Genomic DNA, 16388 nt, shown 5'->3' on the forward strand with positions numbered 1-16388 from the left:
CACGATGCAGGGGAGAACAGCTAATTACAAGGCCTCACGGTGCAGAGATTACAGATGATCACATAGCCACACGGTGCAGGGGAGAGCAGCTAATTACATGGGAATAGAGCAAAGTAAACAGCTGATCAGATGGCCGACACGGAGCAGAGTTGAACAGCTGAATGGATCGTGGAACAGAGAACAGCAGAACAGCTTCCATCCAGATTTGGTGATTTATTGCTGCACACTCTTGCCCTCCCTGTTCTGCTTTATATCTCAGTCATTCAGCAGCCTAGTCTGCTCGGCAACACTTTCACTTTCACTGTGCTTTGCACAGAGTGCACAATCTTTTCATTAACTCTTTACTGCTGCTGCATGTGTTTCTTTCTCTCCTTTTCCACTTACACTTGGCACTTTATTCATTGGTTACACTTCTGGACATCCATTTTTCTTTGGCTGCTGCTGCAGTCTTTGTTTTGCACAATTTCCTATATATACTGCACTTGACCCTTTCTGATTTATGACAGCCTGGTTGCATAGTATATGATGTATTGTTTATTGAATTTTCTCATGCATTTTTTCCTATTGCAAATTAGATCACATTCATGGATTGCATATTGCACTTTATTGGTTTAGGTTACAATATGTACATACTTTTTGAATAATGTGCACGTGTCCTGCATAAGTCTGTGTCAGTCACTATAAGGTACATAGCTTGCAATGATAAGTATGGTGCTGGCTATGGAGAGGGGGCAGCCTACTGGGGGCACATATGGCTACAGGGAGAATGGACCACCTCATACTAGGGGCACAGCTTGCTATTTAAATTGGATCTGGGGGTGCTTCATTGTGGAGGTACATTTGGCTATTTATACTGTGGAGGGGCCTATACTGCTTAGGAGGCTTATATGCGAGTCAATGACTTTTTCCTGATTTGTGAGAGAAAGTAGGTACCTCGGCTTATATGCGGGTCGGCTTATATGCGAGTATATACGGTACTTGTTTTCAGTAATTACTTCATTTTCTATGCATTTTATAGGGAAAGAAAAAAAAACAAATACACTTTTTTAACCACTTCACCCACCCAGTGCTAAATTTCTCCGTCCCTCTGCGCACCGCTTCACCCCCAGGGACGGAGAAAGGCGCACTTGTTTGTTTACAGGCTGGGAGTGGGCGGGGAACTCTCGCGCACACTCCAGCCAGCCCGCACAGCAGGTGACTAATTGGATGTTAGGAACAAGCGTTCCTAAATCCAATTAGCCTCGCCGATTGCGAGTAGAATGAAGACGGCTTCAAACAGAAGCCGTCTTCATTCAAAATAATGTAAGGTAAACAAACGTGCAGCGCGCGATCGCGCGCCCCCGCGACCCACGCGCGCGCACACACCCCGGCTCTGCAGTACAATGATTGGTTATGGGGACTCTCCAGTCCCCAATAACCAATCATAGTACATCAATACTGGAATGGAAGCAGCGCTGAAAGGGAAAAATCGCGCTGGTGTTTCAGGGGTAAAACCCCTCAGTTGTGAAATGGTTAAATTACATCCTCTATCATTTTAAAATAAACAAAGCTACTATATATAAAACCCACACATTTTATTTGCCCAGTTGTTTTGGCTATCACAACATTTAAATTATGCTCCTAGTGCAATATATGGCAACAACATATTATTTGGAAATAAAGGTGTATTTTTTTCTGTTTTGCATGTTATGTACCCAATCAACAATTACAAGCCCCTATTTCTTAAAATAACAGTAATATACCCTCATTACGTACATATTAAAAAAAGCTCAGACCCTAAGGTAACTAATCATGTATTTTTGTCACTTTTTTTTTCTTTTTTGCACATGTTTATGATTGGTAGCTGGGGGAGGGAAGTAATAAGGTTTTAATAAACCTTGAATGTATTTATTTTTTTACTTTTAAGTCACTATATGGGAAGTTACCAAGAAGTGAACAATCTTTTTAATTACATTTTTACTTTCACTTTTATGAATCAACATGCCTTGTAATTTGAGGCATGTTGATTCATTCACAGGGGCTTTGGTTAGCTCGGGGAACACATGTTCCCTTTCACCAATTGATTCCCTGTAAGTGCTACCGGGAATGAGCCGCGGGAGCCTGCAACTATAGACGTCCAGATAGGTTTAAGAGGTTAAACAATACCAGTTACCCGGCAGTCCTGCTGATGGCTTTGGCTGCAAAAGTGTCTGAATCACACACCCGAAACAAGCATGTAGCTAATCTAATCATACCTCAGTCATAAACATCTGGTCTGCATACTTGTTCAGGTTCTATTGCTAAAAGTATTAGAAACAGAGGCTCAGTAGGACAGCCAGACAATCTGTATTGTGTAGAAGGAAATAAATATGGCAGCCTCCATATCCCTCTCAGTTCAGGTGTGCTTTGAAGTGGAGCAATGGAATCTGTGGCAAAATCTAATGGTGGCCACACACCATACAATTTTTTAAATATCTGTTCAATTTAAGAATTGCAATCAATTTTTCTAACTGATTGTAACATTTCAAAAATATGACCAATGTACCACACACATATGTTAAATTTTTCCCCAATTATGATAAAACTGATTGGAAACTTTGAGAAATTGCTAGGGTGTGTAATATTTAGGAAATAACGTTCCATCTGAAGTCTTATTTGTAGAATAATTTACATAAAACCTTCCTAATAGCTTACAGGTGTCATATTTATTTTAATTTTTAACAAAAATATTCGGGGTAAAATAATGATGAATATGACATGAATTTTTGTAAACTCTGCTACAACCTCTTACTTTAACACAGGGGAGTTAACAGTTATGATAGGTGAATGTATTCAGCTGCTGAGAGAAAGTGAAAATTAGAAGTAGTGGTGGCCCGAACCTCCGATTTTTGGTTCGCGAACCGCATTCGCAAACCTCTGTGAATGTTCGCGAACATGCAAACTTTTGCGAACCGCAATAGACTTCAATGGGGAGGCGAACTTTGAAAACTAGAAACATTTATGCTGGCCACAAAAGTGATGGAAAAGATGTTTCAAGGGGTCTAACATCTGAGTTTTTACATGGATGAGTGGGATGGACGCCAAAAGTCCCGGGGAAAAATCTGGATTTGACGCAAAGCAGCGTTTTAAGGGCAGAAATCACATTGCATGCTAAATTGAAGGCCTAAAGTGCTTTAAAACATCTTGCATGTGTATACATCAATCAGGGAATGTAATTTAAGTACTGCTTCACACTGACACACCAAACTCACTGTGTAACGCACCCCAAACAGCTGTTTGTGTTGTGACGGCCGTGCTGGACTGGTGCGCACCATGGCGAGAGTGCAGGCGATGGCGGTTTTCAAGCCCATATGGTCACCAGGCTGAGGTAGCTCAATGACAGAACAACAGTCACTGTCCAGCTGATCGAATTTGGTCTGTCCACAATGAAGCAACGACCTTATTATCTTGGGTTTGCCACCCCCCGAGACTCATATAGCCATAGGTCATTGCCTTATTGTGATACGCAAGCCCCTTCACCCCGTGGCAAGGTAACAATCACGAAGGGAAATTGACACATGTACATGCCTTTTGTTTTGTTGTTGCAGCTGCAGTGCAGCCAGAAAAATTAGGCAGGCATGTACACGCACCAGAAAAATTATTATAACGGCCGCTGCTAGCAGCAGCCTTAAAAATTCAGGAATCCGCCTGGAGTCCTGGACCCTGTTGGTGGTGGCGGAGAAGGCAGTCAAGCGGCCTGCAGACAGTGATGCTGTGTGGAGAGCGACTTAGTCATGGGGCAGGCAGTCACACGGCATGCAGGCAGAGATGCTGTGTGCGGGGACTGACTTAGTCTTCGGGCGGGCAGTAGCCCTCCGAGATACATGCCTCATTCATTTTAATAAAGGTGAGGTACTGAACACTTTTTTGACTTAGGCGACTTCCCTTTTCAGTGTCAATGCCTCCAGCTGGGTTGAGGGTCCTTTCTGACAGGATGTTTGAGGCAGGGCAAGACAGAAGTTGGATGGCAAATTGTGACAGCTCTGGTTGTAGAGATACTGTTTGACGACTTTCTCCTGTTGTAGCAGGCAGTGGAACATCAGGGGGGTCGAATTCCAGTGAGTTGGGCTATCGCAAATCAAGCGTCTCACCGGCAAGTTGTTTCTCCGCTGAATATCGGCAAAGCGTGCCATGGCCGTGTAAGACCGCCTGAAATGCCCACACACCTTCCTGGACTGCTTTAGGCTGTCCTGTAAGTCTGGGTACTTAGACACAAATCTCTGAATTACGAGATTGAGCACATGTGCCATGCAGGGTACATGTGTCAACTTCAAAGCCGAAATTAGATTTCTGCCATTGTCACACACCACGTTGCCGATCTCCAGTTGGTGCGGGGTCAGCCAGACGCGTAGCTTGGGGGGTCGGGGGTAGGACAAGTGCCCCTGGGCGCTAGGTCCCCAAGGGCGCCCCCAGCTGAGCTGCAGTGTCTTTTTTTTAATAAATTTATTTTATCGATACGCTGCTATGCAGCGCTCACCGCCAGCTGGGCCGGGTTTCCCCAGTCAGCGAGTGACGTCACTGACGTCACACGTCATGATCGCCGCACCGTTGCACAGCGTCCATATAGAATTGGAACGCTGCGCAGAGCGGCGGTCAGCAGAAGAGGTGCCGCCAGCGAGCCAGCCCAGCCCCTGAGCCCCAGCCCAGCCTCATCCTTCTAGAGGCCAAACAGGCAGGCATACAGCGTGGACGTGCTGTGCGTGGAGCCCAGTGGGGAGGAAGCAGCAGCCGGACCGGATTGTAAATCAGCCAGGTCAGTGGTCACAGGTGAAGCAGGCAGCCCACTGGCTGAGCCCAGGTCCGGGACCAAAGCGCCTGGGGGGGGGGGGGCTGGGTGGCCTATATGGTGGTTGAACATGCTGGAAGGCCTATCTTGGGGGGGGGCTGGGTGGCCTATATGGTGGTTGAACATGCTGGAAGGCCTATCTGGGGGGGGGGGGGCTGGGGGGCCTATATGGTGGTTGAACATGCTGGGAAGGCCTATCTGGGGGGGGGGGGGGGCTGGGGGCATATATGGTGGTTGAACATGCTGGAAGGCCTATCTTGAGGGAGGGTGGGTGAGCATGAGCCTGGGGGGGGGGGGCAGCTATAAACAGTAATGGTGGTACATGCTAAAAAAGGTACATACTGAGGGAGGGTGGGTGAGCCTGGGAGGGCGGGGGGCTATAAACCGTAATGGTGGAACATGCTGGAAGGCCCATGCCTATATGGTGGTTGAACATGCTGGAAGGCCTATCTTGGGGGGTCTGGGGGCCTATATGGTGGTTGAACATGCTGGAAGGCCTATCTTGGGGGAGGGGGCTAAATGGTGGCTGAACATGCTGGGAAGGCCTATCTTGGGGGGGGGGGGGGGGGGGCTGGAAGGCCTATCTTGAGGGAGGGTGGGTGAGCATGAGCCTGGGGGGGGGGCAGCTATAAACAGTAATGGTGGAACATGCTAAAAAAGGTACATACTGAGGGAGGGTGGGTGAGCCTGGGGGGGGCGGGGGGTGTCACAGGAGCTCTAGTGGCTGACCGCACTTAGCCTTCTAAACGATGCCAGCGCACAGATCGTGCGAACTCTGGTCGCAGTCAATGCGCAGGAACCGTTAAGAATTAGCCGCAGACAGCTCAGAAGGGAGCCTGTGAGACACGGGTGATTACAACGTCACCCACTGGTTCAGAGTAAACTGCCACCACCGCGGTTACTATGGGACCGTGGGGCCCACTAACTGACTGACTAATCCTGCGAATAAAACGGTTAAACACACGATATTCTGTCTAGCCAACGACAAACAAACAGTAGCGTATCTTCAGAGACCCGGGATCAGTTCTGTGTGTGCTGATAAGCAGGGTAGCGGAAAGTGAATGACTTGGAGAAAGTCGTTTATTCACGCAATATAAATAATTAATATATACAGACAATTATGAAAATCAACAATTATGAAAACAGTAATAGCCAGTATGAAAAATAAAAGAAGGGAGAAAAATACTTAGTTCCTGGAAAGATGTCCTTATTGTGGGAAGAATCATAAAGTCCTTGGTTTCAAAGTCCAGAGTTCAGAGTTCAGACCAGGTGGATGCCAGCATATCCTCAAGCTGGCATCTGATGAGTGCAAGATGGTTCAGAGTGGAGGACCCTGAGTTTGGGTCCTCAGCCATTCTTATGCCCCTGCTTCAGTAGGAGGGAGTGAGGGCGGGGAGCTATACACCTCCTTCAAAGATGAGATGAGCCCTCCTCTTGTACTGGGGCTAGAAATCATATCTACCCATATATGGGCTCTATCTCACAGAACCGTACAGGTCAGGGCAGATTTACTAATATTTTCAGATCTGCCTCGATGTACCCAGCAGTCTGATACCAAACATGAGGGGTGGGACCCCTGTGGTACCATTAGGGCACTGTTGGACTGCCTAACGGGCAGTCTTTACCTCAGAAGGTTCTGAAATGTTCTCAGAACCAACGCCAGGCAGGGCCCTACCTGCTCTGTTAGTTTGGAGGGTCTGCCAGCCTGGCAACACAGAAAATATGATACATATAGCAATTTATGGAATATGAGAGACCCCTGGGATTTATACCAGGTCATTCCCAGGCAAAGGTTCTTTGAAGTTGGCAGCAGCAAGCCACATGTCGGCTCCCTGCTGGGAAAAGGAGTCGGAGTGTCTGAGTTTCCTCACTCTAAATTGGTTCTGTCATGGTGTTTGTCACCTTATACCTGATGGATGGGCCATCAGCACAGCTTGAAGCCAGGGACTCTCTGGGCCCAGGCTCATTAGCATATCAAAAGAGCCATCCTGCAGTTAAGGTGATGCTATTCCTCTGCTAAGAAACGACTGCAGACCTCCTACACAATAAATCCAGATTCTATCGATTTGAAGCGCAATCGACGCAGAGAATCGAGTGCGATCGCTTTTCTTCACGGGCGGTTACAGGACGCGCCTGCGGCCCCGCAACCGTCCGTGACAGCCCTCCCTGGGGAGAAGGCAGATAGACATTTATCAGCAAGATGTGTGTCGTTGCCGCTAACCTGCGAGATCTGATCTAGTTCCCCGTTGGCGCTCTGGGGTCGGCTGCCCGCTGCGGGTCGGCCAACCTGGCTGACGGGTCTCGGGTTGCCGGTGCGGCGGGAAAACCTATTGGAGCCTGTGGCTCGGTTCCCCTGGACCGGTCGCAGTCTGCTACCCTCAGGGTTGACCCGACATGGACCGTTCTGGACAGGGCGTTTGCGCCACTGCAGTCGGACGTGGTGTCTGCCGGGACTGCTGACAACGGGCAGTGGGTTGGTTAGGTCAACAGCCAGCCCACGCAGGGTTCCCCTGCCAAGTGGCTGTGGACCCAAGGGAACCCCGCGGGAATCCCTGGACCTTCCCAGCTCCTGACAGACGGCACATGCCCTGCAGTAGTTCGCTACATCCCTGTTCATCCGGGGCCAATAATACTGTTTCCGAATACCGGCAAGTGTCTTGCGGACACCCGAGTGCCCTGTCAGAGGATTACCATGTGCGGATTTCAGCACATGTCCCCTGAACGCACTCGGGACCACAAGCCATTTGGTATTCGCGTGTGATCTACCGGTAGGGGGCTGTACAGACTCACTGTACAGTCTCCCACCTTCCCAGTACACCTTGAAAGCGGCCCCGTCTGCGAGGGGCTCAGCGGCTTGCCGCCGGAGCACCTCCAGGTTTGGGTCACTTTGTAGTGCGGCTGAGAATACGGCGCTGTCAGTTTCAGCCAACTGGCTCATGTCACACGAGGCCAGCGGCTGAAAGGTCTCATCCCTGCGGTCAGAGGAGGGGGAGGAGGCCGGAACCCCCTCCACCTGTTCTGGGCTCGGGTTCCGAGCAGTGCAGCTGCGCGGTATGGCTAGCACAGGTACACTGTCAGAATGGCACATATTGGCATTACCTACATCATTGTCACAAGCATTTATAACAGTAACAGGAACATTTTCATCACAGACAGTTTGTACAGTAAACTCAGGTACAGTTACAGCATCATCACAACAGACCGTCTGTACATCAAACTCAGGTGCCTTTGAAGCAGGCACTATTGAACCGGGTACCCTTGAACTGGGCACATTTAACCCACCTCCCCCTGGTGCTCCCCCAAGTGTATAAAGTACCTGGTGGTGGGTGGAGAGTCCGTCTCCTTCCGTGAGCGACAAGGCGGTCGTGGCAGGTTCATAGTAGGACACAAGCTTGCCCAAATCAGTCCCTAGCAACACAGGGACTGGGAGATCCTTCATAACCCCAACAACCCTTTCGTGGACCCCTCCCACTCCCCAATCCAGCTTCACTCTGGCGTGGGCTATGTGGAAAAGGGTGCCCTCTACTCCAGTAAGGGCAAGGGATCGGCTGGAGCTGATGCTCTCCTTTGGCACAAGATGTGAGTGAACTAACGTGATGTCAGCTCCGGTGTCTCGAAATCCGGTGACAACTTTGCCGTTCACTCTAACAAGTTGCTGCTGGTCGGTTCGATCGCGGATTTCCTTTCCGCGGGCAAACAGGACAAAATCGGATGATCCAGGCTGTGGTTCGCTGGCGGGCTGCCTCTGCTGTGGGTGAGGTGCAGGTGATGCAGATGATCCAGGTGCTGGTGGTGTCTGTCTCCGCTCCGGACAGTCGAATTTCATGTGTCCGGGCTGGCGGCAGTAGTGACAGGTGACCTCTCCAGGCGCTGCAGGCCTGGGTGCAGCAGCTGCGCTGGGTGGCCTCTGTGGCGGACGGCTCACAGGGGCAGGAGGGTCTGCCGAGGTGTTGGGCTGACCTCCTCTCCAGCTGGATGGGACAGTTCTGCGGGTATCAGCCACCCGGGTAGTTGCAAAAGTCTCAGCAAGGTCTGCAGCGACAGTGGCTGAAGCCGGCCTGCGTTCTAGCACAAACTGTCGTACATCAGCAGGGCAAATGTTCAGAAATTGTTCGAGGACTATCAAGTCCTCCAGGACGCCATAAGACCCTTTGGTGAGGCCTAGTGTCCACTGGCGGAGTGTGGTGAGCAAGCTGCTGGCCACATCTCGGTACGAATCAGAAGACTTTTTCTGCCAGGCCCTGAACTTCTTCCGATAGGCTTCTGGCGTCAGCTGGTACTTAGTAATGATAGCGTCTTTTATAGCAGCATAATCATTATCCTTCTCCGCAGGCAATTCTGCGAAGGCATCAAGCGCTTTGTAGCGCAGCAAAGGTGTCAGATGTCTGGCCCACTGGTCTTGGGACAGACGATACTGACGGCATGCTTTTTCAAAAGACCGCAAAAACAAGTCAATGTCTGTGTCTTTTTCAATATTAGCAAATTTAAATTTTGCACTTACGGGTGCTGCAGCTCCTTCGGTAGGGAGGCTGGGCGGTGAACTCCGGCTGGCCTGTTGAACCTTTGCCATGTTGAGCTCATGCTGTCGTCTCTCCCGCGCCTCGGCAGATTGGCGCTCCCGTTCCTCTCGTGCTTCCATGTACTGCATGTACTTTTCCAGGTCAGTGTCCATCAGCTTTTGTAATGCCTGCTGCATTAGCGGATCAGTACAAACGGACAGTCCAGTACTGGCAGGTTCCGGGCGAGTACTTTCAGAAACTCTGGGGTTGGGGTCCACACTGACATTCTCCTGCGTAACTGTTGATGCAGGGCCCTCAGGATGCACAACCTCTGTACGGTCAGGAGTCTCAGTCTCTGGTTCCCCTAGACTGTCAGATGGGCTGGTATCCACTTCAGCGGACACTCCCGGCTCCCGCAGTTGCTGGGCATCCCATCTGGACAAGTCTGCTATCAGGTCCCGTTTGTTCTTGCGGAGGATGCCAATGCCCCTCTCTTCGCAAAGATTTTCCAGGTCTGCTAGGCACATGTTCTGGTAGTTCCCGGACATTTCCATGCCAAATAAAATAAAACTTTTGGGGAGGGGTACTGGCTACACAGTCTCTCTGTATATATAAATAATATATTGCCTTCCAGCTACACCAACGAATTAGTTCGTTTCTCGATAGCGCTAGCGCTATCGCAGATACTTTCAGCACAACACAGATCCCACCGCTGCCACCACTGTCACAGGAGCTCTAGTGGCTGACCGCACTTAGCCTTCTAAACGATGCCAGCGCACAGATCGTGCGAACTCTGGTCGCAGTCAATGCGCAGGAACCGTTAAGAATTAGCCGCAGACAGCTCAGAAGGGAGCCTGTGAGACACGGGTGATTACAACGTCACCCACTGGTTCAGAGTAAACTGCCACCACCGCGGTTACTATGGGACCGTGGGGCCCACTAACTGACTGACTAATCCTGCGAATAAAACGGTTAAACACACGATATTCTGTCTAGCCAACGACAAACAAACAGTAGCGTATCTTCAGAGACCCGGGATCAGTTCTGTGTGTGCTGATAAGCAGGGTAGCGGAAAGTGAATGACTTGGAGAAAGTCGTTTATTCACGCAATATAAATAATTAATATATACAGACAATTATGAAAATCAACAATTATGAAAACAGTAATAGCCAGTATGAAAAATAAAAGAAGGGAGAAAAATACTTAGTTCCTGGAAAGATGTCCTTATTGTGGGAAGAATCATAAAGTCCTTGGTTTTAAAGTCCAGAGTTCAGAGTTCAGACCAGGTGGATGCCAGCATATCCTCAAGCTGGCATCTGATGAGTGCAAGATGGTTCAGAGTGGAGGACCCTGAGTTTGGGTCCTCAGCCATTCTTATGCCCCTGCTTCAGTAGGAGGGAGTGAGGGCGGGGAGCTATACACCTCCTTCAAAGATGAGATGAGCCCTCCTCTTGTACTGGGGCTAGAAATCATATCTACCCATATATGGGCTCTATCTCACAGAACCGTACAGGTCAGGGCAGATTTACTAATATTTTCAGATCTGCCTCGATGTACCCAGCAGTCTGATACCAAACATGAGGGGTGGGACCCCTGTGGTACCATTAGGGCACTGTTGGACTGCCTAACGGGCAGTCTTTACCTCAGAAGGTTCTGAAATGTTCTCAGAACCAACGCCAGGCAGGGCCCTACCTGCTCTGTTAGTTTGGAGGGTCTGCCAGCCTGGCAACACAGAAAATATGATACATATAGCAATTTATGGAATATGAGAGACCCCTGGGATTTATACCAGGTCATTCCCAGGCAAAGGTTCTTTGAAGTTGGCAGCAGCAAGCCACATGTCGGCTCCCTGCTGGGAAAAGGAGTCGGAGTGTCTGAGTTTCCTCACTCTAAATTGGTTCTGTCATGGTGTTTGTCACCTTATACCTGATGGATGGGCCATCAGCACAGCTTGAAGCCAGGGACTCTCTGGGCCCAGGCTCATTAGCATATCAAAAGAGCCATCCTGCAGTTAAGGTGATGCTATTCCTCTGCTAAGAAAGGACTGCAGACCTCCTACACAATAAATCCAGATTCTATCGATTTGAAGCGCAATCGACGCAGAGAATCGAGTGCGATCGCTTTTCTTCACGGGCGGTTACAGGACGCGCCTGCGGCCCCGCAACCGTCCGTGACAGGGGGCTATAAACCATAATGGTGGAACATGCTGGAAGGCCCATGCCTATATGGTGGTTGAACATGCTGGAAGGCCTATCTTGGGGGGGCTGGGGGCCTATATGGTGGTTGAACATGCTGGAAGGCCTATCTTGGGGGAGGGGGCTATATGGTGGCTGAACATGCTGGGAAGGCCTATCTTGGGGGGGGGGGGGGCTGGGGGCATATATGGTGGTTGAACATGCTGGAAGGCCTATCTTGAGGGAGGGTGGGTGAGCGTGAGCCTGGGGGGGGGGGGGGGGGGGCGGCTATAAACAGTAATGGTGGAACATGCTAAAAAGGTACATACTGAGGGAGGGTGGGTGAGCCTGGGGGGGGGGGGCTATAAACTGTAATGGTGGAACATGCTGAAAGGTACATACTGAGGGAGGGAGGGTGGGTGAGTGTGAGCCTGGGGGGGGGGGGGCTATAATCAGTAATGGTGGAACATGCTGGAAGGTACATTCTGAGGGAGGGTGGGTGAGCCTGGGGGGGGGGGGGGCTATAAACAGTAATGGTGGAACATGCTTGAAGATACATACTGACGGAGGCTGGGTGAGCCTGGGGGGGGGGGGGGTTTTAAACAGTAATGGTGGAACATGCTGGAAGGTACATACTGAGGGTGGGTAAGTGTGAGCCTGGGGGGGGGGGGTTATAAACAGTTAATCATCTCATATATTCCTATAAACAGTTAATGGAACATGCTGGAAGGTTGGGTATATAGTTGATTGGAGGAGGTGAGGTGGGGGGGGTTAAGAAGGTGTATATATGACATACATACATACATATCATCATGTCATATATACTAGGGGAAAATGGATTATTTTCTGGTGAATTCTGCCCACATAACGATTATTTTCTGGTGAATGCTGCCCACATGACGATTATTTTCTGGTGAATGCTGCCCACATAGCGATTATTTTCTGGTGAAGGCTGCCCACTTAACGATTATTTTCTGGTGAATGCTCATCACATAGCGATTAGTTTCTGGTGAATGCTGCCCACATACAGATTATTTTCTGGTGAATGCTGCCCACATAGTGATTATTTTCTGGTGAATGCTCATCACATAGCGATTATTTTCTGGTGAATGCTGCCCACATGACGATTATTTTCTGGTGAATGCTGCCCACATGACAATTATTTTCTGGTGGTGAATGCTGCCCAGATAGCTATTTTTTTCTGGTGAATGCTGCGCACATAGCGATTATTTTCTGGTGAATGCTGCCACAATCCTACCACAATCCTAGTGTAATCCTGCCATATGTCCTACCATATTATTATGTATTTATATAGCACTGACAGGTTGCGCAGCACTTTACAGAGTACATAGTCATGTCACTGACTGTCCTCAGAGGAGCTCACAATCTAATCCTACCACTCTCCTAGTGTAATCCTGCCATATGTCCTACCATATTATTAGTATTATGTATTTATATAGCACTGACATCTTCTGCAGCACATTACAGAGTACATAGTCATGTCACTGACTGTCCTCAGAGGAGCTCACAATCTAATCCTACCATAGTCAAAGTCAAATGTCCTACCATAATATTATTATGTATTTATATAGCACTAACAGGTTGCGCAGCACTTTACAGAATGCATAGTCATGTCACTGACTATCCTCAGAGGAGCTCACAATCTAATCCTACCATAGTCATAGTCTAATATGCTACCATATTATTATTATTATGTATTTATATAGCACTGACATCTTCTGCAGCACTTTAGAGTACATAGTCATGTCACTGACTGTTCTCAGAGTGGCACATAATGTAATCCTACTATAGTCATAGCTGTGTTACCATATCATTATGTATTCATATAGCATAGACAATCTGTTCTAAATATTCCTGCCCTTATAATTTCTGTCACCACCAGACCAAACCTTCAGCCACAACATCAGCTCTGCACTACCACGTCTCCAGTTTTCTTGCAGACCAGGATACTGGGCTCTCCAGGACAGGACTTCACAACTGTTCCAGGCAGCCTCAAGCCCTTAACTGGGTGAGTACAATCCCAACCTTCCACCATAGTGTAATGTTCTTCCTCATTATGTGTGTATTGCACTGCTGTATCCATTACACAGGTTAAAGCTTTAATCACGAAGTGTCCTCAGTCAGAGAAGCACACAATCTAATCCTACTATAGTCTTAGCCCAGTGTCATCACTTCTTCTTCTTATTATTATTATTATTATTGTAATTATTATTGTAATTATTCTGATTGTAATTGTTATTATTATTATAGTAATGTATTCATAGCACAGTCAATTAATACCTCTTTACTATCATCCAGGTGTTCACCACCCAGTTAATGTGCCCCACAGACATTTCATGATCATTTTAACACCTGTGAATTTAAAAGAATATATAGAGGAATATTTGTGAATTGAACTGACAATGTGACACGTGGACTAGTTTGCAGTTGTCCTTTCAATATTTTTATTATAAGAAGCTTGTTTAGCTTGGAAGTTTGAACTTTTTGACTAATTTTGCCCAGTTACTGAGTGGACTCAGAGGAGCTATAATTCTAATTATTACATGTGTTTGATTGTAGTTCCACTGACATTGGTAAAAAATCACAGCAGGCCTCCATCCACAGGCTCTTTGTGCCTTCAGCCACTCAGAAGCTCTACACTGGGTGAGTGATTTTATCTTAACATAACTTGCAATGTAATTTTTTTTGTAGCATTTTTGTAACCAACCTTTTTAACCCAATGCCAGCTTCAAACGAAAATGCTTCGTTTTAGGCTGCTGGCGCAGTGACAGCCTCTGTCGGCATATCTCGTTTGGCTGCCTAGTGCAGCCAAATGAGTCTGTAGCAGTAAGAAGTTATATTTACTTGTTGCAGGTGGCTTCTTCTCTTCCTCCACCAGCGGCTATGAATTTCCAGCAGGAAATAGGCTCAGTTGGGGTTTTCTGCACATGCATGGATCTCTCTGTATTTAGTATATAAGTGTACTAAGTAAATATATGTGATGTCTCAGCGCTGACTGTTTGTAATTTACTTTTATGTGTCCTCAAAGAATAATCTGTAGATTTTTTGAAATGGGATGATACCATTTACTGTCTAACGTAAAAGAATACGAGTAAGCTTTTGGCTGTGCAGCCTTCGTCAGATTTCAATCCTGATTGCTCCAAAGAATGCGTTTTTCAGATTGTTAAAATTATTTTGCAAAAATATAATAGTTAAAAAATATTTTGTAAACAATAGAAATAGTACATTTATAATTGATCATGTTGGAACTTACTTTAACCCTCCTGGCGGTTTGCAAAAAAATCGCCAGGGGGCAGCAAATCTTTTTTTTTAAATTTTTTTTTTTTTTTTTCATGTAGCGAGACAAAGTCTCGCTACATGATAGCCGCTGCTCAGCGGCATCCCCCCAGCCCCTCCGATCGCCGCCGGCGATCGGAGATCCGGAGATCCTGTTCAAAGAACGGGATCTCCCGGAGGGCTTCCCCCGTCGCCATGGCGACGGGGCGGGATGACGTCACCGACGTCATCGACGTCGTGACGTCAAAGGGGATTCCGATCCACCCCATAGAGCTGCCTGGCACTGATTGGCCAGGCAGCGCACGGGGTCTGGGGGGGGGGGGGCGGCTGCGCCGCGACGGATAGCGGCGGATCGGCGGGTAGCGGCGGCGATCGGGCACTGCACGCAGCTAGCAAAGTGCTAGCTGCGTGCAGCAAAAAAAAAATTATGCAAATCGGCCCAGCGGGGCCTGAGCGGTGCCTTCCGGCGGCTTACCCCGAGCTCAGCTCGGGCTTACCGCCAGGAAGGTTAAGGCCACGTTCATAGTGTCCGTTGTGCTGCGTTCCCTGTGACAGCAGGAGCGTAACGGATCAGGACAGCATCGTTGCAGGTTATCCACGTGTTGTGTCAGGTACAAAGAAGCACACAATGAAAGTATGCTAACTTTTACTGTTAACACGCACATTTAGTGGATATGTGTTACAATGCTGCAACCTGTTATACTGCAACACTCTTGCTGCACTGTGAATGTTGCATAGGTGGTGTATTGCAATATACTAACCTGCATTGCAAAGCATCCATAATAATGCACCACTGTGAACGTAGCCTTAGTTCCAACATGATCTGTTAATAATTTTTATATTTCTATTTTTTACAGATATTTGGTACAATGAAAGGAGCACAAAAGAAAAAATTAAGTGGGGCAGAAGGAAGAAGAAGAAGGAAGGTCCAAGCTGAAGAATGTGCAAAGTCAAGTAAAATATTGTCAGCATTTTTGAATAGAGGAAGCGATTTGGAACAATCAACATCAAAATCAGTGGGGGATGTAGGAAGACACACATCACAGGACTCTTGTAATGGATTGCTGAGACACCGCCACGCAGTCTGACAGCGAGGCGGCTGGTTCCGCGTTCAGACCGGCGGTTTCTCCGCAGCAGCATGCGTCTGGTTTGTCTGAGCCTAGTAGTGCACACAGATGGAGAGCTACTGCGCTAACAGGCAGGGCCTTTATGCCAGTAGGAGAGGGATCAGCTGATCAGGACGATAAGCTGATCCCTGTCTCTGTACCTTATCTGCTCGTGTGTTGCCGACCCGGCCTGGCCGACCCTTCTACCTGTGACACCCCCCCGGTGGGGTGTCCAGTAGCTGCAGGGACTTCCTGTCCTTCAGAGGGACCTCTCTGCAATCCAGTCAGGGACTCTATCTCATAGGAGTCCTTTGACTGCAGTAGAGTCTGACTCCCAGCAGTTCAGGGAATCACTGGTTCTCTGGTTATCTCCAACCCTGTCTAGGAGATACTCGTTATACGGTCTAGGGTCACCTGCTCCTCAGGTGGTCCAGGCTCATATACTGTTACACCAAACACTTACACTTTATCAGGTGTCCAGAGGTTAGTTATACTTGTATTATTGGT

At 48.2% G+C, this 16388-nt stretch overlaps 2 long non-coding RNA genes across 2 annotated transcripts in view; both read left to right on the top strand.

The window, feature by feature from the left end:
* LOC137553048 (uncharacterized) overlaps positions 1-16388 on the top strand; it is a 133958-nt gene that overhangs the window by 52214 nt on the left and 65356 nt on the right. The window lies entirely within an intron of this gene.
* LOC137553037 (uncharacterized) lies at positions 25-15708 on the top strand. Its single transcript, XR_011027206.1, has 4 exons — positions 25-208; positions 13382-13507; positions 14059-14142; positions 15633-15708. It is a non-coding gene; the product is annotated as an uncharacterized lncRNA (long non-coding RNA).

This window comes from Hyperolius riggenbachi, chromosome 1 (genome assembly GCF_040937935.1).
Source record: "Hyperolius riggenbachi isolate aHypRig1 chromosome 1, aHypRig1.pri, whole genome shotgun sequence".
In the NCBI taxonomy this organism is placed as follows: domain Eukaryota; kingdom Metazoa; phylum Chordata; class Amphibia; order Anura; family Hyperoliidae; genus Hyperolius; species Hyperolius riggenbachi.